Source organism: Zalophus californianus, chromosome 8 (assembly GCF_009762305.2).
Source record: "Zalophus californianus isolate mZalCal1 chromosome 8, mZalCal1.pri.v2, whole genome shotgun sequence".
NCBI classification, from domain to species: domain Eukaryota; kingdom Metazoa; phylum Chordata; class Mammalia; order Carnivora; family Otariidae; genus Zalophus; species Zalophus californianus.
In genome coordinates this window covers 6,513,688-6,535,823 of record NC_045602.1, presented here as the reverse complement: position 1 = coordinate 6,535,823, position 22,136 = coordinate 6,513,688, and the positions used below count along the sequence as shown (strand labels likewise).

The 22,136-nt window shown below is 46.5% G+C and overlaps 1 long non-coding RNA gene across 3 annotated transcripts; it reads left to right on the top strand.

The window, feature by feature from the left end:
• Nucleotides 1–64: 64 nt before the first annotated feature.
• On the top strand, nt 65–21,798 carry LOC113937172. 3 transcript variants are annotated; one of them, XR_003524535.2, is made up of 5 exons: nt 65–573; nt 1,094–1,283; nt 1,428–1,739; nt 4,890–5,117; nt 21,688–21,798. It is a non-coding gene; the product is annotated as an uncharacterized LOC113937172 (long non-coding RNA). The 3 variants fall into 3 exon arrangements; XR_003524534.2 differs by lacking the exon at nt 21,688–21,798 and adding an exon at nt 11,390–12,226; XR_003524533.2 differs by lacking the exon at nt 21,688–21,798 and adding an exon at nt 8,327–8,989.
• The last annotated feature ends 338 nt before the right edge of the window (nt 21,799–22,136 follow it).

Below are 22,136 nucleotides of genomic sequence, written 5' to 3'. Positions count from 1 at the left end.
GGCTGCAGGTGACCCCGGGTTCTGCGGGGAGGAGGCTGAGGGGGGATGCTCTCCTTGGCGGGGTCTCTCGCTTTCTTCATCAGTCTGGAGCACTGAAAGTTTCTTCCAATTCTGAGTTTCTGTGCGCTGGAGTAATCTAAAACAAATACTTTTTTAAATGTGATTTTTTTGGGTCTCTGAATTGCTAAAGTAAAATATCTTCCTTGTAGAAAGTTTGTACCATACCGAGAATCAGAAAGGAAATAAATTCATCATAATTTTACCACTTAGGAGTAATCACTGTTTAACATTCTACTTTGATAATTAGCCTATTATTACGCATATATTCCTTTTAAGATTTTTTTTTTTTTAATTTATTTGAGAGAGAGAGAGAGAAAGAGAACGGGCAGGGAGAGTGGCAGAGGGAGAGGCAGAAGCAGGGAGCCTGATGAAGAACTTGATCCCAGGACCCTGGGACCATGACCTGAGCTGAAGGTGGACGCTTCACCAATGGAGCCACCCAGGCGCCCTGCATATATTCCTTTGATGAGGTCAAGAACAACTACTTTTTTGTTGGTCCACGAATTCCCATAGGTATGTATTTTTTCCGTCAGTGTATCTTCCCTTTCAACATGATTTTTATGGTTTACTCTTACTGCTACTACCATCTTATTATTTCTCTTATTATTACGTGGCATGGATCAAGTATTTACAACCTGCCAGCCATGATGCTGCATGTTTTCTATATTGCAGGCCTTTACTGCCCAGTGGCCCCGGTGAGATTCCCTAACCAGCCCATTCAGGCTGACAGTGCTTAGGCCGCGTGCCGAAGGCTGGCCTCGCGAGGGGGTCCCGGCTGAGGAGCCAGGTGTCCACAGGCCACACCCCCACCTGGCACTGTGCATCTTTTCCGCATCTAAGTATCCAACCCATCCCCCGTCCTCATCAGTTTCCAGTTTCCCACCGTCTCGAACAACCGTTTGATTAAATCCTTGCAGCCACACCTTTGCACAGGATCTCTTCTTTTTGCTTCAGATAAATCCTAGCAGTAGAATTGCAAAGCCAAAGGTCACGTTAACTCTTGGCGTGTGCTGCCCATTGCCCCTCTCTCCAGAACTAGAGCTGGTACGTGAAGTGCCCCGAACCGGGCTAAGAGCAGACAAAGGGAGCAGTCGCAATGCTGAGGATGAAAAAAATCAGACTCACCCAAAGCCAGACGGAGATGCTGAGGCTGGAGGGAGGCCGCTCGCCACAAACCGGCACCTCCAGCCCTGCCAATACCAGGGGCCCTTGATTTATAGCAGGTAAGGGGACAATGGTATAGGGTATGGGTTTTACCAGCCACATCATCTAAAGTTACGGATATCAATCCAATGCTGACTTTTCATTTGCCTTGAATTAAAAAAAAAAAAAATCATGTGGGCCTTTATTGTCTTTCTCTGCTATAGCCAAGCCTGAAGCTCGTGCCAACGTTTCTCACGTAGAAATGTCAGAAGAAATCCCAGTGCCATCGAACAAGACCTTTATTCCTCCACCTGCACATTATGACTCTAATAAACACGTTATCAGCCCATGAAAATGATGGCAAACAGGTGACTGAAGGATTTGTTAAGTCAGCAGCAAAGATTAACAGTTCTTTTCAGAGAAAGCTGTGAGAGGTTCCCCCGTTTAAAACAATTGTGGCATGCGAATTTTCAGCACTTAAATCATTATCGGCAATTAGTCCTTGTCAAAAAGGTTGCAGCTGGCTTCAATTACAGGTAAGTTTTTTATAATTTGAACTTAGTAGTGCGTCTGATAAGTAGGACTTGGAGAAACACCCTTTGGGAGATTTACAATTTGAGAAAAACTTCAAGGCATTTTAAAATTCAAAAACTCATTATTTTCAGCAACGCTTTGTTCCTGACGTCTATTATTAAGCTTTTAGAAAAATTTCCATAAACTTCATCCTTCAGCTGTATTCTTCCCTAACAGAAAAATTACTGATGATTAAAAAATTGCTTTTTCAATTATAAAGCACTACATGCACATTATATACCAAAAATTCTGAGCAGTACAGAGGATACAAAACAAAAATAACTGTCTTTGTAGACATACCCTCATCCTCAGTCCACCCAGCTCCAGAGCTGAGCAATTTTGGTTTTAATTCTTCCAGAAATTACCACCATAACTTCATCTAGAATTATTTTTATCGCTGTATCTTAATCAGTTAACCTTGGGCCGTGTGCATTAACTCTTCACCAAGGAAGATGTGGGCGGCATCTGGCTGGCTCCGTTGGTAGAGCACGTGACTCCTGATCCTGGGGTTGTGAGTTCAAGCCCCGCGTAGGGGAAGAAAGAGAGAGAGAAAGAAAGGAAGGAAGGAAGGAAGGGAGATTTAGTGCCTTTACATACCCTCCCGTCTTTCCTTCATATGTTGGCTTTTGCTGGTTATGTACTTTTTAAGTTTTTCTGTAGCTTCACAACTTTTAGTACTATGCTTACCTATTTCTTGATCCACCAACTTTAGATTTTCACCATTCTCACAGATGTGTAGCAGCATCTTGAGGCTGTTTTAATTTGCATCTCCCTGATGACATAGGAGGTAGAGCATCTTTTCATATGCGTCCTTGCCTTCTGCCTATCTTTTTTGGTAAAGTGTTCAGCTCTTTTGCTCATTTTTAAGTCAGTTCCTTACTTTCTTACTGTTGAGTTTTAAGTGATTTTTGGGTACATTTTGGGTAACAGTTGTTTCTCGGATGTGTCTTTTGCAAATATTTTCCCCCAGTCTGTGGCTTGTCTTCTCGTTCTTCTGATATCGTCTTTCCCAGAGCAGAAGTTTGTAATTTTAAGGGTGACCAGCTTATTAATTATTTCTTTCATGGATCACGCCCTTGGAGTTGTGGAGCCATCAACTTGAGGCGTTATCTGTTGATTCCTCATTAATAAAGGTGAGAAAATTGGCATCTTTACAATCCCCAACTTTCTTTCCTCTTTTTCCAGCTATGCCATCGTATTTTCATATTATATTTATATGTTTATCATAACTAAAAGTGTTCTAGGCTCCTAAGGATCAATTCTAAAAACAAAGAGTTTAAAAAGCAGCATTTATATTCCATGATTATTTAATATTTTTCCTGCAAAACAAATTAAGGAAGGGTTTTGTGTTACTAAATTCGTGCTATTTGAAGGATAATCTTCCAAGAGTCAGGATTAAATGTATTTTTCTTTTCCTAAACCCCATCTATTGCTCAAAATTAGGTCATCTTAAATTTGCTCCATCTTTAGGCCATGCATGTTCTGTACAGCTACCTTCCCTTTCCTCTCACCCCCGTGATGTTTCTTTCTTTCTTTTTTTTTTAAGATTTATTTATTTACTTGAGAGAGAGAGAGAGAGAGAGAGAGAGAGAGAGAGCAAGCAAGCAGGGGGAGGGTCACAGGGAAAGGGAGAGAATCTCAAGTAGACTCCTTGCTGAGCATGGAGCCTGACGCAGGGCTCGATCCCAGGACCCTGAGGTCATGACCTGAGCCAAAATCCGGGGTTAGCCACTTAATTGACTGAGCCACCCAGATGCCCCTGTCCCCCCTGATATTTCTTGTGTTCATTCTTTTTCTTTGTTCTTAATTTTTGTAACCACTGACTGAAGGAATGTATGCATCCTCATGTCTTTTAGACCTCTCAGGATCTTAATCACACAATACACCTAATTGGATTTGTTTCTGTCTTGAAGACCTTCACTGAGGCTTCTTGGTTTCTCTTTTAATGGGTTCATTGCTTTCTAGACACACCACACAGCTCACAGCCTTGGATTGCTGTCCTTGATCTTCTCCTTGGTTCACTGCAAATTAAATTTTACAGCATTTTTTTCTGGAGTTCCTTTTCCATTTTGCCAGAATATAACTTCTCTGTGCCACAGCTTCTCTGTCTATAAACTTAGGATAAATATAATGTCATAGGATTGATGTGAAGGTTCAAAGTTAGTTCCTGTAAAGTGCTAAGAAGACTACCTTGCAAGTATTGCTCGGCAATATTTTCAGAAAGGGAAGTAAAACCCTTTGAGTCCAAAAACTCTCAAAATATCTTTATTTTCTACCGCCCCACTTGGTTGATAGCTTGGACTAGAATTTCAGTTTTCCCTTAAGATCTGAAATGTTTTGCTCCTTCATCCTCCAACATTACATTCTATTGCTAAGTCTGAGTTCAGTTTAGTTCTCGTCCTGTGGAGATCATCTTTATTTTTTTTTCTCTTCCTTCTAGAAGCAGCTAGGGCTCTTGTTTTATTGTTGGGGTTCTACAATGTTGACAGAGTACAGATAGGTTTTGTATTCTCTTTTGCTCATCCTGTTTGACACAGGTTGTGCCCTTTCTATTTGAAAATTCAGGTCTCTCTTTAGTCGAGAAGATTCTCTTCTTTTATTTCTCTATTTCCTCCTCTCTATTGTCCTTGTTATCTGTGTCTGGAGATCTCTCTAGGGATGCTTTTAGAATTAAAGAAATTCTCTTCTGGTTCTATAATTATGTCTCTTTTCCCTGGGGTCAGTTTTCTATCTCTTTCTCTTGAATATTTTATTTAATTTTTTTCCTTTTCAAATTCCTGGTGATTTTTGGTTGAGTCTTCATGAATGATGAGCAAAGGTAGTTGGTGAGCAAGGGTAGCTGATGTGGTTTCCTGTGCAAATGTGTTGGTCTGTAAAGCAGAACCATCACTCTCTTGACCTGGACGCACATGGGCAGCTTTGGTGACAGGTGCGCTTCCCCTGACGTACAAGAGCAGAGAGTGGGCTTGGGACCTCCCATGACTGGCACTTTCCCCAACGAATCCCAATTCCTCGGAGGTAAAAAACATATCCAGTAAAATAAGGGCAATTATTTCGTTGTCTCCTAAGGCAAATTCATACATTAACCGAATTTCATCGTCTTTCATTGTTAGGGGGAGAAGGCAGCACATTACAAGGGACTGAACTGCAGTGGAGGACTAGGCGGAGAGTTGGTAGAGCAGCATGAATGTTTGCAGAGATGAAGCACCACCATGCTTCTCCAGTCACAGTTGCCTATGGGTCATCCATTTCGTTGCCGCTAAAGAAGCCAACAGCCTGATGGGCCTTCCCGGGTGCCCCTCCATGCATTCCCAGGGGCGTCACTCACTAGACGTTCTTAGGTGAGTCAATGTGGCCATCTCCTCCTACTTGGTCCTCATTTCTGGGGTCTCCTTGCAATGTCTGACCCTCCTGGGATCTCTGCAGATGGTGGCCATCACTTCAGTGGTTAAACCTCGGTCTCTAGCCCATGTCTCTCTCTTAAGTCCCACTTGGGGGAGGGTCCCACAGGCATCTCCCATTCACAGTCCCAAAGCTAACATTGGCATTTTTCCCCACTCCCTTCTTCCAAGTTCCCATTTTGCTCTGTGGTGCCCTATCTATCTGGTTGCCCAAGCCGAGACAGAGTTTGAGTTGCTTTAACAAACACCACAGCCTGAGGGGCTTGAACAAGAGAGATTTATTTCTCATGGTCTTGGAGGCTGGAAGTCTGAGATCAGGGAGCCAGCGTGGCCGGGTGGGGGTCCTCTTCCTAGTCTGCAGAGGCATGCCTTCTGGCAGAGAGGGAGGTGAGCTCTCTGGTGCCTTTTCTTAGAAGGGCCCCAGTGCCATTGAGCGTGCTCCGCACTCAGGACCTACTCACCTTCCAGAGGCTCACCTCCTGATGCTTTGAGTCCGTAGACGGTCTTGTATCTTTTACATGTCTGTTGTGTGTCCCCTTCTCCGGCTTCTCTTGCCTTGGCTCAAGTCCTGCTCGTCCTGGTCTGCATGGCCTCTAGATGCTTTCTCCCTGTGTATGTGGCTCTCTCTCACAACACTGCACATCCGGAGGGTGGATCTCTTGCTGCAAGGCCTGGTGTGTGGGACCATATCGGTCTGTCTGTCTGCCTACCTGTCTGTCCTCTCCTCTAAGCATCCTCAGCTCCCCTACCCCCAATCTCTGATGCGCCCACGACAACAACAATGACAGCCAGTGGTAAGGAAGCTCCCAAGGGCAGGACTGTTTGTTCTTCTGTTTTCTTCACTGCTGATCTCCAGGGCCCGGAGCAGTGCACAGCATGTTGGTGTTCAAGAATAGGGTGTGCATACACTCAGTACCTCTTTCCATCCTTTCATCACGTGCGTCTTCCCCAGCTCTTGCCCTAATCCTCTGATTTTCCCTCTTTCCCTCCCTGCCAAGTGTCCCAAATGCATACAGTCTACTCTGTGATAGTATCTTCCTGATAATAGTGGGGACGAATGCACTGGCCACACCTGCGGCTGCATCCTGTGGGCTCGAGGTGCGTTACTCTGTTCTGGTGAAGCTACTCCAACCGGAAGTTACAGATGGTGTTGCTACTTGGTTGATCTGTCTTGTCGAGTGTGTCGGGGTTGTTTAGGGGCCAGATTGGTGAATTAACTAGATGTGTGTTGGCTTCACACCCCGCATGCTCTAGGTCTTTAACCTCTGGCATTTCTTCCAGGTGTGGGATGTATTTTTGATTTCCTGTCTTGGTGTGGATGTTCATGGGTGGGGGAGGCATTTCAGGGGCTTCCATTTAGTTTTCCCACTGCGGTCATTCTTACCGCCTACTCCAGAAATGAATGTAGTAATTCTTTCCATTTCCAGAGTCCCTTTAAATTTTACCTTGGGGGCTGGGGGAAGACCATGGTTGGGTCTGTGGACCCAGGGAAGCCACTCTGAGCCAGACCTGGCCAGGTCTTCCTTACCCCTGGCCCACATGCCTTCACTTTGATGATGGGCTTGAGGATCAGTTACCAGTGTCATCTCCATCGTGTGCCCAAAAATCCTCAAAGGGTCTGGGTATCCCCCATCCTCCAGCGTGTGGTTACCTGAGTACATGGTGTGTACTTCCCTCTTTGGGGAAGAACGAGGGGAGTCACCCACCTGTGCACTTGCTGTGATGCTGCAGGTCCTTCCTCCTGGGGACCCACCTGTTCTTCAGGCAGTGGGTGCTGGGCCTGAACACTGGCTCAGGTCCAGGTACCAACTCTGGCGCTGAGATGTGGCTTTTTCTTGGGACAGTTCGATTGTCTTGATTCAGCCTCTTGATCATCTTTCTTTGAAAAAAAATTTTTTTTGAGTGTACAGATTGAACAATGCTCTTGGGGCCACCCGTCTCTCTCAGTCCTAGGCATGCTGTGTCCACTACTCTCTCTGGGTCAGGCCCCTGTGGCTGCCACTCCAGCCATGTTGCCCAATTATAATCGTGCCCCCCCTTGCATCTAGTTAGACACCACAGTGGCTTTTATCACTTCAAGACTCCATCAGCACATTTCCATCAGGGGGTCCAGTTGGGCAACAACAGGATGGCCCCTTCTGTGTTTTTCAGCACTGCCCCCCGACGGCATGTGGGGAGTGCTTATTCCCGGGCTTTCTTGCCAGGCATGGTTGGTTGGCTTCCCGATCTCCATGATATATCTGCTCTGGAAAGGCCACTTCCCTGAGCCTCTACCTCCTTTACTCCGCTATCTGGAGGGCAGTCCTGGCATTTCTGCTTCTCAGTGCGGGCCATCCTAGCAGCATGGCGTCCGGCCTTGGGGCCTTTCCAGAGTATCACACTGTCCGCATTATGGAAGATATGCCCACATGGATGCAGGATGCACTCTCCCTATTGCACACTTAGGTTCTGTGCATCCCAATCCAGCCCGTGTGTTCTTCTGGGTCTTGTCAATGGCTCTAGGCTGGGTCCTGCAGCCTCTTCTTTCCTGTAGCCTCTTCTTTCCTGTAGCAGCCCCAGAGCTTCCCCAGCGGGGTGTTGCTGTGACCTGGTCTGTGGGGGGGAGGGCGGTGGGAGTAGATCTCAGGGGTGTACCTGCTGCCGGTGGGGCAGAGGCCTCTGCAGCATTTTCCAGCAAGGGCCGCGCACTGGCCTTCGACAGGAGGAGAGGGCCACTTCTGCAGGCCCAGAGGGTCCTCAAGGGGATTTTTGTGACCTCTGACCTAGAAGTCCCCATTATAATTATCAGGGTCCCACTCCCTTCAAACCAGAGTCCACCACGGGCATCGTGGACTTTTTGGGGCTGAGGATTTAACCTTCTCTGGAGCTCTGCAGCCCTGATGATTAAGTCCTGAGCCCCATCTTCAGCTTTCCCGCATCTCTGGCTAAAAGAGATGTGTCTTCTTAGATTGCTGCCAGTGAGGCCTCTGACTTGCATGATCCACCTTAAATTGGCGATTAATAACTCTCAGGCTTTCTTTGTCTTTCTCCAATAGATGATGACACTCAGTGACAGCCATTCAACTCCATTATCCTCATAATTACCACTTTCCCAAGCTCTCTGGTGTCTGAGATACTGTACCTATTAGTACCTTCCTTCCCTTCCACAGTGTCTGTCCCAGTGCACCAGCGGGAAAAGTGTGAACAGTGCCACCGTGACAACCTGCCAAGGGCTTCCTGTATCCCATCCGCCACCGGCCCTGGGGCCTCATTGCTGTCTGTTTGCATTTGGTGGATGGATGCCATGCACCGCTGAGATCTCCTATCTAAATTGCTATTTATAGATAATCTGTGCTGGCCTGGGCACCCCGGGAGTGTAAGGAAGATGTTGTATGTAACCCTTCAGCCTTTGTTCTGTTGAAGAGCATAGGATTCACGTGCATTCCCCCGAGGTGGGGACAGACACCTGCCAGCTCCAGGGGATGGCCATCCTGATGGGAGCAGGCAGACATGCTGGGGACCTAGGAACCACCATCCAGAAGAGAGAAGCACCTTAGGCCAAGAGTGGACTTGTTTTTAAAAGACAGAAGTGGCTACAGACTTAGGTCAGTGAAGAGAGAGAAAGACAAGGTTTGAAGAATCTGATAAATAAATAGTTAGCCTTTGTGTTTCCTCGGACTTTCTATTTTTTTAGGATTAAAGAAACCATATAATCAAGGCTTTAATTCTCACCATCAAACTAATAAACAAAAATACACTATTCTCTTGGGAAGGACCTTGGAATAATTTCTTAAGACATGACACGTGACATGCCACCAACCCTCTTCCAGTGCCGCCCCAACCCATCCCACCCACCATTTCCTCCCTCCCTTCTTTTCTTCCCCCCATCTTTCCTTTCTTTCATACGTGTCTATTTATTGAGTGCCTGCCTGGCGCCACGCACCGATCTAGTCCTGGGATCACCCAACCAGAAAGGTCTGTTTGGTCTTTCCTGGGGTCTCATCTGCATGGGAATGACCTCCAGGCTCCATTCTGACAGATTCCTTCTCGGATGCAACTAGGTCCCTCTACACGGATTTCCTCCGTGGTATAATGAATGGGATGATACTTTACATTGATGGAAGGAGTCTTAATTATTATTTATAAAGTGTGTTGAACATGCAAGGCATAAGTGCACCAACTGTGAACTTAGATTGGACCCCATTTTACTGAGTTTCAGCAATTTCTAGCGTGGTCTTCAGGCAGGGCCTCATAGGTATGAAACATTGCCAACTGCATATATTTTCTCATAAAAAAAAAATCTCATTAAGGAGAACTCTTCCTTTAGAGTCATCCTTTCCACAGGAAATCCCATGCAACCATGCAGGCATGGTAGCTTTTTTCCCCCCTAATGCAAGGGCCAATGCATACAGCAATTAATCTTTTGTTTACTTGAAACTTTCACATTCAGAAGGTTTCATTTTCACATCCAAACTCCCTGCTCTTTTGTGCAGGGAATAATGGTGCTGTATTTCTAATTATGAGGCCTCGCTGCAACTTCTGAATACCGCTTTTCTTCCCCCTTCCTCTTCTTCTAAGAAGAGCGCATGAAAAGCAGAATTTGTATTTTCCCTGGTTTGTAAGTACCATCATGTGGGGCGCTCTCCGTTTGGTCCTGAGCTCCTTCTTCTCTATGTTTGAACCATAGCGTCGATCCGGCCCACTCAAGATTCCCACTGGCGAGGAGCTGCTTTATTCGTAACCAATCCTTTCAAGCCAGGTTTTTTTTAAATAATAAAAATAATGTATAAAAAGCACCCCCTGGGAGAAACTGTCAGGCCACACAGCTGGTAATTTCAAGGGGTGGGGGGAGCTGCAGTCCGCACTCCACTTTCCTGTGATTCCAGCTGATTTCTTTTAAGTGACACTGCTTTCGTTACGTTTGGTCATTCTAGGAAATGGACGGTCTTGCGCGAACATTCTTGGGAAGGTAATGAAATGAAGCAGGTATGGGGTTGCCTGCCCCAAGTGTTTGGCCCAGGGAAGGAAGGGGTGGTAGTGTTCTCATCTTCCACTTGTCAGGGCTCGGCTCTGTTGTGAGCTGGAGAAACAGAAGAATGAATGATTAAAAGAACAGATGGGTGAATGGTAGGTGTGCAATCAACGTTCGTATTTACTTTGCAATTATAGCTGCAGAGTGTGCAAAGGCATGTTCTTCCTCCCTACACTTTCCCCATTTGGTTAGAATTTCGTTTAGATTTCCCACCCTTCCTCCATCTCTTCCTCCCTCTCTCCCTCCCTGTTTTCCTTCTCCATCTTCTTTTATGGATCAGGATCTCAGTATCTGTGAGCCATTAGCTCACATATATTGAACCACTAGCTTTACAGCTCTATCAAGCATTCGTTTCTCTCATCGGCTATGTCTCACCTTTATATAATATCCCCAAGCAGAGCCAATTGGTCCATCAGGTACGGTGGGCACAGCGCCTGAGGCCCGAGATAATGTTAAGGGCCTATGTGGTGTTTTAACTTTAGAACTGAAACAGGAATTTTTAAATTGAAGAAAATATTTTAATAAACAATATTAACATAGGCATCTTTTTTATCAACATGGAGGAGAATATAATTTTACATATTATTTTATGGAAGAAAGGACCCATGGAGGCAAACATGCCTAGAGCCCCTGAAGGGCATAACGAGGCCCTGTCCCAAAGGCTTCATATCTTTTGATAGAGCCAGTGATTCTAGGTCTTGGCTCACACTACAATCACCCAGGCTCCACACCATTCTTAGGGATTCTGAATTCATATGTCTGGGAGGGGGCTCAGGCAATGGGTTATTTGAAAGCCCCTCTGGTTATGTGGTCAGGACAGAAAACCACGGGTTTGGGTGTTAGATGCTTTCAAACTCTACTGTATACAGCAGTCACCTGGGCGGGGGAGGTCTCCGTAACTACAGATTCGGATTCAGAGGCCTGGGGGCAGGGCCAAAATCCAGCATTTCCAACAAGCTCCCAGGTGACGGTGCTGATGCTGGCTCATCCCCCCCCCCACCCCCTTCAGAGCAGGGGTCTAGCCTGGGTTCTGCATTGAGGGGACATGCCATTCTCTGCCTGGAGTTCTGGCACCTTAATGATGATAGGAGCTGCTCTTTATTGAGCACCACTGTTGGCTAGTCACTAGCTGTGTTTTCCATACTTTTTTTTGATGTCGTAACTGCCTTACGAGGGGGGTGCTATTATCCCTCTTTTACAGATGAATAAGTAGAGGTTTCGAGAAGTGCAGACCGGAGCCCAGGCCTCCACAGAGACGAACTGGTGGTGCTGGGATTCGAGTCAGGTCTGAGCCCGGCCAAGTCCACAGTCTTTCCCCAGCGCCATGCTCCTCCAGCCCCCGAGTGCCTGCCTTACCTGACACCCCACCCTGCAGCCAGAGGGCTCAGCACCTCCCTGCCATGGTTTTGATGAGATAACTGTAGCTTAAAAAGAGTGAACAGATAAAAGTCCAACAGTGAACTACATTATTTTATATTATATGGCGAACTCTCTTACTTTTGATATTTGATAACTCCAGCCTCCATTGTATCCTGATGCTCAGTGAATCCCAACATTGGTCTTACTGCACCACCACCCCGCTCACCTGCTGGCTGAACTCTCTGGGTAATGGTCAAGGCCCTCTGGCTCCACGTGCCATAGAAACTTCCCAACACGCATTCACTCATCCGACATCCATTTACGGAGCATCCGCTCTGATGCAAGGCCCTTGTCCACGTGCGGGACTTTCTGGTTTGTTTAGAGGCCATTGCTATTTTGGTGAGCAATAAAATAAAGACCTACACAACTTATAAATTATCATCCGTTTATTCTAGATGAAATTTTCTTCCCATAACTTCAGCAAAATAATTATACTGTTATACTTAAGATTCCCACAAAATTTGTGTCCTATTAACAGCGAATATCTAAATGCTTAAAATACGAAGTGCAACTGTTTTCAAAGTATATAAAATTTGAATGCATTTTCATTAAGGTCTAAGTTTTAAATATGCTTAAAATTCAAAATATTAAAGTTATTTTTCACATGTTTTCAAAGAGTTGTTTTTCTCCCAAATTGTTTTAAATTGTTCAAAAGCAAAATGTAGGTTATAATTCATACATTTTGACAATTAACATCAAAATTATTTTAGTGTAACTGGAGTCTTTAGTTGTTTTTGAAAAAATAAATCTTATTGCATAGACATATGCAATTTATTTAACAGAAATAAAAGTTTGCACTATTCATTTGGTTGCCCATGTAAAGAATTAGTATGTTTTATGCATATTATGTATATACCTACATATATAGAAATATGAGAGCAATATGAATCACTTTATATGAATCACCATGTACAATGGTTGCAAATACCACACTGAATGGAATACACACCTAGCCTCTGGAAGCCTGAATTGGAACTTGAAGAGAAGCAGGAGAAAGGATGATTGGCAGGTCTAGGACTCTACCGCAGACACACCCTTGGAGAGAAAGGATTAGACAAGAACGTTAATTGGTCTTTTCTCTTACCTAATTGCTTCCGCTGCGCCATCCTTCCCTTCACTTCAAAGCAGTACCAGTATCCAACCCTCAGACCTTCATGGTTTTGGATACAACCGCCTTTTATTTTGAAGACCTAGGGCCAGCGATGTGGACAAGCACAAGTCTGGGTCTGCATGGGGTTATCAAGAGAGCGGGTGTTCAAGGACGCCATATTAACTTCCTGTAACAAGTCACCCCCGATGCGAGCCCTGACAACAACAGAAATGTATTCCCTCCTCGTTCGGGAGGGTGGAAATCCGAAGTCCACACCATCAGGCTGTAGTCAAGGCGTTGGCAGTGTTGCTGTCCCTCAGAAAGCTCTAGGGGAGAATCTGGGCCCTGCCTCTTTCCGTCTCCAGTGGCCACTGGCATTTCTTGGCTTGTGGACATATCATAACGTCTGCCTCCAGGGTCCCTTTGCTTCCTCCTCTTGCACATGTGTCAAAGCTCCCTCTGTCTTTCTTTGAGGAAGATCCTTGTGATGGAAGGTAGGGCCCAGCCCGGGAATCTAGGATAATCTCCCCACCTCCAGATCCTCAACTTAATCACATCTGCAAAATCCTATACAAGGTAATATTTACAGATTCTGGGGATTAAAACTGACATTGGAGGGGTACGTATTCAGCAGACTGCAGATGAACTATACCGTGTCACTGTTGAGTGCCAGGTCACGGGGGACAAGGTGCTCCTGTGTTCTGTATTAAATGCAATTTGCTTTATGTCATGATATATTGGACCGTAAAGCAGAGGGTCTTGGCAGGGGACCCTTCCTCCCCTTCAGCGCTGGCTGTGAAGCTCACGATCGTTCAGTGCTTAAACAGCACCTGGCACACAGTAAGAACTGTAAACTTTAGCTTTCACTGTTAGGACCAGAGATGGTGTCTGGTCCCCAGGTACTGATCAGCGATCTTTGCCTCAGGGCCTTTCCAGCCACCCACCGTGCTGGAAACGGAGGTTCAAAGATGAGCAACACTTGGTTCCTGTCCTCAAGAGGCTTCCGGTCTGCTGCCGTGTTTCCCAAACTTGAGACACATAGGGGTGCCTTTTGAAGGACAAAAAAAAAAAAAAAAAAAAAAATCTCAGTCACCTGGTGTTGTTTGAGACAAGGTCTAGTTGTGCAAACACACAACTTAGGAGTTGACTTTTTATGCTTGTAGCTCCTACACTTCTCCAACATAAAACCATTCTTCTAATCGGGTGTTAACCAAACTGAAATCTACTCAAGTTTAAAGTCGAGTGGTGTGCTGGGCTCCGAGGCTGATGAACGCCGATCTAGTGACCACGTCTCGCGTTTCCTGGGCCCATTCCCTCGTCACACGTTCTGCTTCTCTGTCTGTTTGCTAAGTGTTATACTCAGTTTTGGTTTGAAGAACTATGGCCCCAGACTTTGCTTTTGACCACCAGCCTCGAGTCACCTGTGTGGTGCCTTTGCTGACACCCTTCTCATCCTCCTGGGATGCTTCTGTCTCTTTATGGCCTTCGAAATGTTCTCGCCCTTCCGGGGGCCGGCTCAGACCAGCTCCTGACTTGGTGCTTTTCTATCACGGCACTGACGGTGACTGGCCACACGGCCTCCATCAATTTCGTGCTGGATGTTCCATCCTCCCGGGGGCTTGCTCTGAATCTGCTCTTGACCCCACTGCGCCTGAACGGGCATCGGCAACACCCAGGCCCTCGGTGCATCTTCGGAATTCGGCTGGATTTGCGGGTGTCTCTTCAGCCGCATGGATGGATCGTGGAGCAGGTGAATGGCCACTGTGAGGAGAGGGACTACTGCCTTTGTGTCCCTGAGCTGCATTCCGGAGAACTTGGCAGCACTGACGTGGTGAGGAAGGCCCAGGGCGATGCTTGAATAGGGGCAGGGCTGGCACAAATGGCGTGCACCTGTGCGTGCGTGCATTCGTGCATGTGTGTTTGTGTGTGTGTGTGTTTAACCGTATCCCGGAGGCCACTTTACCTGCACGTAGAGGTGAGGACAGCAGTGGGACGTTATTCTCACCCAGGCGGGTGTCCCACCCCAGGTCCCCCACATCCATCCTCCTTTTGTCTTCTCCTTCCTCCTAAGGGATTCGTGGTGAAGAAAAGGAGCAGTGGGAGAAATTTTTTCTTACTGGCAACATTGTTGAAAACAAATTGCAGGAAGTGATCTCCCGCGTGAACTCCTGAGCCACATCCTTTGATGTAGGTACCCCAATCGCAGCCCCAGGCGTTTCCAGACGCAGGAGCTTCTGAGCATCTCTCATTCCCAAGTGGTGCGATTACATCTCCAACTCTTCGTGACCCTCCAGGGTTTTTTTTTTTTTTTTTTTTTTTTTTACTTGTATAAATAAATCAATTATTTAAGGCGATGGCTTTGATCTCCACGAGCTGCTATTTGGTGGAAAACCTCAGTTGTTCTCCGGGAGCTCCCTCCCTGCCCAGCATGCGGTGCAGCCCTTCCTTCGGAGGCCTGGCTGTCCCCAGGGCATCAGGGGCATGCGGCAGCCTTGGCCTCGGTGGCCAGGCGCCCCACTCTGAGGCAGCGGCTGTGGGCCAGGCTGAGCAGACACTGAGTGCAGCCGCGGTGCCCATGATCTTCACCCCCTTCGAAGGTGGAGCTGCTCCCTGCCTTTAAGGGGGGATCCATACAGTGTGTTTTCTGAAGCAACACTCGCATTGGTTGGGTGATAAGAATTTGGCGGTCACTTGGGATCTGTATGAATTAGTATTTATATCATATTAATGAGGTGTTAACTGCTCTTGCAACCTTTTCAATGCAAATTAATCCAGCGCCGTTTGCAACGTCATGTACCCAGTGTAATACCTTCCAACCTTTCTATTATTGTTAAAGCAATTAGTGGTGCAATGTTAATGAATAACATGCTCCACGTCTGCTCACCGCTACACACCAGGTGTCTTTTGGGGGGAAAGAGATTGTTCCAACATTGTTAGGGTGACTTGAAAGTTACAGTCTCACCCAAACACAGGGACATCTGACAGGTGCTGCAGTGACATCTGCATGTGGAATTCGCCTGGATGGGACCAGCCTGCAGGGCTATGGACTCGAATGCCATCCAAGACCCCCCTACCCTTGCTTGTCCCCTTTCTGCTTTCTATGTGGATGAGCAGTGTGAGTGAGGGGGGCCAAACTGGGGCCTGAAGCAAAAGGAAGACTATGCCCCACATATGTGCTTAGCAAAATGTCCTCCAGTACTCGGAACCACAGAGAAAATTGAATAGAGGCTCTGCAGTAAAAAACTATGAATATATATATATAGCCCCACATTGCTCCATCTGTTTGGACCCCATTGTTAACCCTCACAAAGCTGTCCCGAGGGTCCTCAAAGGCCAAGGGACTGGGAACCGCCGCTGGGGGGAACCGCTGTTTGGAAACTAAAGAATCATAAAACAAGTGACAACCAGTCTTTATTTCAAAGTTTTGAGATTTGGCACATCGTGGATTTTTTGCATTGTTTTATTTTTATTTATTTTTTAAGAGAGACAGAGAGAGCACACGTGCACAAACGCAGGGAGGGGCAGAGAGAGAGGGAGAGAGAATCCCAAGCAGACTCCCCGTTGGGTGTGGAGCCTGACGTGGGGCTCGATCCTATGACCCAAGATCGTGACCGGAGCCAAAACCAAGAGTCAGATGCCCAATCAACTGAGCCAGCCAGGCGCCCCTGCATTAATTTTTATTTTAAAAATATTACATTAGAAATCATTTTATCTTGATTTCTGAGATTTTTGATGCCTCCTCAAGTGGTGTCTCCCTAGCCCCATCCTAACCCTCCCCGGAGTGGTTGAATGGGTGACTGTATTGATTTTGCAAGGACAATGGCCCTGGTTTAGACAGAGTATCGCTACAGGGGTTGGGGATCCTGGGACTTTCCTGGGCTTCCCAGCTTCTTAAACATTTGGGGAAAATCCCAGCATCTTCATTATCTTTGAAATTGAGAGACACATCACTCAGCTAGGCAGCTGGTGACAGGGTTTTCATAGAAGCAGCTGTTTTAAATCTTCTCAGATATAGGCGGGATATTATATATAATCAAATAATTCTCCAGATAAAATTGAGTCATCCGAACATGTGCAGAGTTGAAGATGGACTTTGGATGGAGAGAGTGGGTTTTAGTTTGGCTCTTGCACTTTTTAGCTGAGTCATCTTAGATGGGTTGCTCAAGATCATCGAGCCTCCATTTTCTTATCAGAAATGAAAATGATGCCTATTTATAGAATTGTTATAAGGATTAAATAAAACAATCTGGGCAAAGGATTTGACACACAATAGACCTGGCCCATTCCTAGTTTCTCTCTTCATCTGAAGGGAGGACCTGTGTTCACAAATGAATTCTCAGTTCTGTGCCCCAGCAAAGGGCCATGTGGTCTTTTATTTAGACTCTATCACATAGTTAGTAGATCCTAGTTGCTGAAAGTCACTGTGTTTCTCCAAAGCCCCGAGATTCCAGCACAGTCTCCTGCTATATGGCATGCCCTACAGCCTAATGCCATGTTACAGGACTCCCCTTAAGGGAGATAGTACCAGCTGGTGGTTCCCACTTCCATTTCCAATCCCCCTTACATTTGTTACCTTCTAGCTAGGCGTAGCCACCCAGTACAATGCAGGCCCAAGGGACAAAAGGAAGCCAAGTTTGCTTAGAGTTCCTGAAAACTTCTGCTACCGTGTTGACTTCTTTCTTCTTTCGGGTGGAACAAATGAAGATATGGTAGGTGGTGCCCCTATAGTTCTCGCCAATCGGAGGCCACTAGAGTCTTAGGATGGCACCACTGAACCAGAGAAATGAGTCTTCTTCTTTGTTTAAGCCACTGTGGCTAAGTTTTCTGTCTCTTTCAACCAAAATCTTTCCTTTCTGGTGTACCACCAACTCCAGTCATCCAGGGTACATCCGGAACCTCCAGACGATAACCATGAGACAAAGTCACTCTGGTGCTCGGGACGGTCATCCCTGTGATGTGATGAAGACTGCGTCCCTGGCTTTCTCTACCCTTCAGATGAGTCATCCTGCAGACCCCAAAGTTCCTGAGGCCGGGAGAGCCCTTCAGGGTCCACCCCAGCTTTCAGCCGCACCTGCCCAGACAGGTGAATCAAAACTGCAGCCTTTGCTTGGGCTCCAGCCGGGCCTCCTGCTTCTAGAAGGGCATCATGAAGCTCTCAGTTGGGAAAAGATATGGTTACTGCAAAGTAAATACCCAAGGAGCGGGACTGCTTGACCCCACCGCTAAGTGTGTTGGAGTGAGGGGCCTCGTCCTTGGCTTTTCAACCAGGTTGAAGTGCCGTGATGAAGACGGCAAGGTTGGGGTCCTCGGATTGCTCAGTCAGTGCCCCTCCCTCTTGGACTCTATGGCACTGCCTGGCCCTGGGGCCCCTCCGGCCTCCTTTGTCCCTCCTTCCAGCTGGGTCCTGCCCATCACCACCTGTTTGACAGCCGAGCTGATTACTAATGTCAACAGCCGGTGAACACATAGCTGATGTAAATTCAGTTTTCCAAAGATTCTGTAAGTCTTAACTTAAAGGAGTGAATAGAATTCTAGGTACCAGAATAGACTTTGTTGGGCTGGGAGGCTGATGAGCATTGTTGAGTCGTGGAAGCATGACATTTTTTATCAGGCAGTAAGATGCATAACCCTCTTCCAAAATTCTTATTATATATAAGGGTGGCATATGTTTATCTAGAATAGCTCCTGATGAATCTGCTTTTTAAAAAGCTTTAGACAAAAACAGTCTTCTGTAGGTTGTGGCAACTGTGGGGATGCTAATTTTATAATGAGCCATAAATTGATTGACAGGAGGGAAAACAATAATGGGGTAGAAGACAATTGGCTCAGAGACAGAAGCAGGCAACTAAGAGGAGGTGACTTGGTTGGCAGAGGTGGTTGAGCACACTTGAATCATGATTCCATAAGCCAAGCGTGGGGAGGAATTCTGACAAGAGGTCCCGTGGCTCAGTCAAGGACTCCAGTGGGGCTTGGAAGAGCAGAAGACCCTGGCAGTTGACCTGGCTGCACTCCCTAGGGGTGAGCCTTGTTGCTTTGTTGAAGGGATGTCTGGGGCTGAGGGTTGGGGAAGGAGGTACTTTCCGAGTGGAGGCAGCAACACCTCTAGCTCAGCCACAGAGAACCATGGTGACCTGACTTCCAGAGAGCTCCGAAGAGAAACCTTCCTGGTCTAGGAGATGGGCTTCTAGAAGAAGAGCCCAAGTTGGATTTTCCAATTTCATCTTTATTCCTGTAGTTTGCCTGCCTTTGAGTAATTTGTTAGTGAAGCTCAACACCAAGACTCAAGTGATCGCACCGTTGTGGGTGGGGTCCTTTCGTTCTGCTGTTCCCAGACGCAGGCTGATGTTTGCACATGGTGCTCACCCTGGAGTGTTTGCTGACTGAATGGAAGCACTCATGTGGGGGGACTGAAATGAAGGAGAGCACTGCGGTCTGTGAGAGGAGAAGCTCTTAACTCCTTTGCTGGTGGCGCTGGAGGGACTGGCCTCTGGATCAGGAAATTGCCTGTGGCAGGAGGCTTTCTTCCCCCTGTAGATTCAATGCTCTTGTGACAAACTGCTGAGAGACAAGACATGTCACTCTTTGGGCCAGTATTTGCCTCTGGGGCTTCTACCCTTAACTACAACAATAACAACCGAAGAAGGATGATTTGGGCACATTTTCTCAGGGTTTTTCATGAACGGTTTAGGTTGGGCACATGATGGCACATTGAATAAACTTGAATTTTCACTTGATCTACTTTTTAAAATGGGTCTCCTTTGTAGAATTCTTTGCAAACTCTAGTTGACAATTCCCTGACCCATGGCCCCACTGTACAAACTTCCATGAAGTACCAATGTGCCTGACACCATCACTGGATGCCGAGATATCACTTCGCTGCCCTTGTTACATGGCAGCTCTCTGATGAGACTGGGGCCTTTTTTTTTGCCACCCACACCTCTTGTGGCACCGGGCCCATAGTCAACACTCAGGAATTTTGCTGAAAATGCCTTCAATGCTAAGATTCCTTTAAAGTCTGTCTTTCATATACAGTGTGAAGTCCATGCTTTGAACAATTACCCAGCTGCTTCAAACCAAGAAATTTACCTTGATTCCAACTGCCTCTGTGTTTTAAGACAAAATTCATTTTTTTTTACCTGAAGCATATAAATAACAGCCCTCTGCCTCCTCGATCTTGCCCAAATCCATAGGTCATTGGCCTTTCCAGGTACAGGGAAGTCTGTCGGCAATAGTGTGTGAAGCATTCACAAAAATAAGATGTGCATTCAATTATAATTCAGTAGTTCACTTTGGCTGCCCTGCCCTGGTGTGTGTGTGTGTGTGCGCGCGCGCGCGTGTGTACACATGCGCGAGCGGGGACTGACAGCCTCCGTGCACAGGACATTAGGTGTGGCAGCTCTCTGCTGGGCTGGCTCTCAGGCCTGATGCTGCCCCTGATGCTGTTTCAGATGTCCTCACAAGAAGTAAGACCACGTACAAAGGCTTTAAAAAAAATCCCTGGAAGCCTCGTATGCGAAGAGAAAGGAGAAACCCATATTTTTGTTTAGAGATGTCTTCCAGTAATTAAAATATTTTTTAAATGACAGAAAGTTGAGTTCAAGTGTGAATTTAACAATGTTAAATCAATTAATGTTTAACAGCTACCCTCTCTGCTGGGTGAAAGGGTGAATTAAGGATGGTGTCTGCTTCCAAGGAGCTGAAACTCCATTATAGGAGGAACAACTAGATGGATATATGGGTACACAGAGACAGGTAAGCAGAAAGGTAGATCAAGTGCCCATTTATTTTTATTTTTTAAAGTATTTATTTATTCATTTATTTGAGAGAGAGAGAGCACAAGCAGGAGGAGCGGCAGGCAGAGGGAGTGGGAGAAGCAGACTCCCCGTTGGTCAGGGAACCTGACGCGGGGCTCGAACCCAGGACCCTGGGATCATGACCTGAGCTGAAGGCAGACGCTCAACTGACTGAGCCCCCCAGGTGCCCCAAAGTGCACATTTATTGAGCATTTATTGTGTGCCAGGCTCTGATGCCTTAATTATATCATCACAAGGAATCTTCACAGTACCCCTGTGGGGTAGGGATTACCACTGCTGCTCTTTCTCATTCAGGCACAGAAAAGTGATAAAACTTGTGAAAGCCTACACAGCTAGTAAACAGGAAAGCCAGAATTCAAAGCTGGATTGGACGACTGTGACGCTCTTCCCATGGGCCATGTTAGCCCTGTGCTCTTTGTGCTTCTAATTTCAGCTTGCTCATCTCTGCACTTAGTCTAGGATGTGGTCAACCCAACTGACTGAGGGGTTTTTGCTGGAGAGGTGGTGAATATCACAGAAGTTTGGGGGATATTGGAGTCTTCTGGGGGCGGGAAGCCGACTTTGGGGGTCTTGCGTACAAGGGGAAGGATGGGCAAGGGGTGGGCACAAGCAGTCCGCTTCTCTCTGGCGGCAGCACATGGAGGACTCTCTGAACTTTCCAGCCCCATTCTGAAGTATGGCCATGCGCTGGCAGAGTTCGGCGCTTTAGAGGACTTTTTAAAAAAGCTGATGCAAAGGTCAGAATCAAGTTTAATCTGACACTGAAAGTCAGAACCTGGTCAAGGTTAAGGAGTGGTTCAAACTTTGGAAACAAATGGATCAACCTCATGGAGTTACGAGAGGTTAAGGACTGATTAGTTCTCAATTAAAGTAAGATTTCGGAGCGGGGATCCAGGTTTTTTGGCAACAGATGTATCAGGGACGATAACAAAAACTGGAGTCAGAAAGGAATGAAGTCCAGCTGACGGCTTGCTTCAGGTAAGTGAAAACACTCAAATATATACGGAAGGAAGGCTGCTAGAAACCCTTTCCTCATGTAGTCATGCATTGTTTGCATTCACAGGCTGAGTGATTCATGCCCTATTCTAGAGGGTCTTGACATAAACCCACCTTGAGAACATCAGCGCTTTGTTCTGCTGGTGGGGTTATTGACAATATTGGATTTCCCCTTTCCAGAAGATAAACTATTGCTGTGAAGTGAGAAATGTTGCCACGGAGGTGATATCACAGATGCTTGAAGACAAGGTGGCTGTTGGAGGAGGCCCGTGGAATGTGGGGCACAGCCCGAGACATGGCAGAGGTGGGTCACAGAAAGCAGAAACTCACCTGTCCACTCAACCGGGGGCCTTTCCACTCTGGGGGGCTGAGAGCACTTTTGCAGCTGCTTCCTCCCCACCCCCCTCCGCTTGTGCTCTCTTTCTCCCTCTCTCAAATAAATAAATAAATAAATAAAATCTTAAAAAAAAAAAAGCGGCCCCATCGATACCACCTCCTTACTGGGGACTAACACTGAACACGGCAAAATTCAGTTGTTCATTTAACACAGGACCTTTTTCATTTCAGATTGAATGGGATAACACTCACTGGTGATAATCCAGGGGTCTACCAGTCAGAGTTTGAAACTA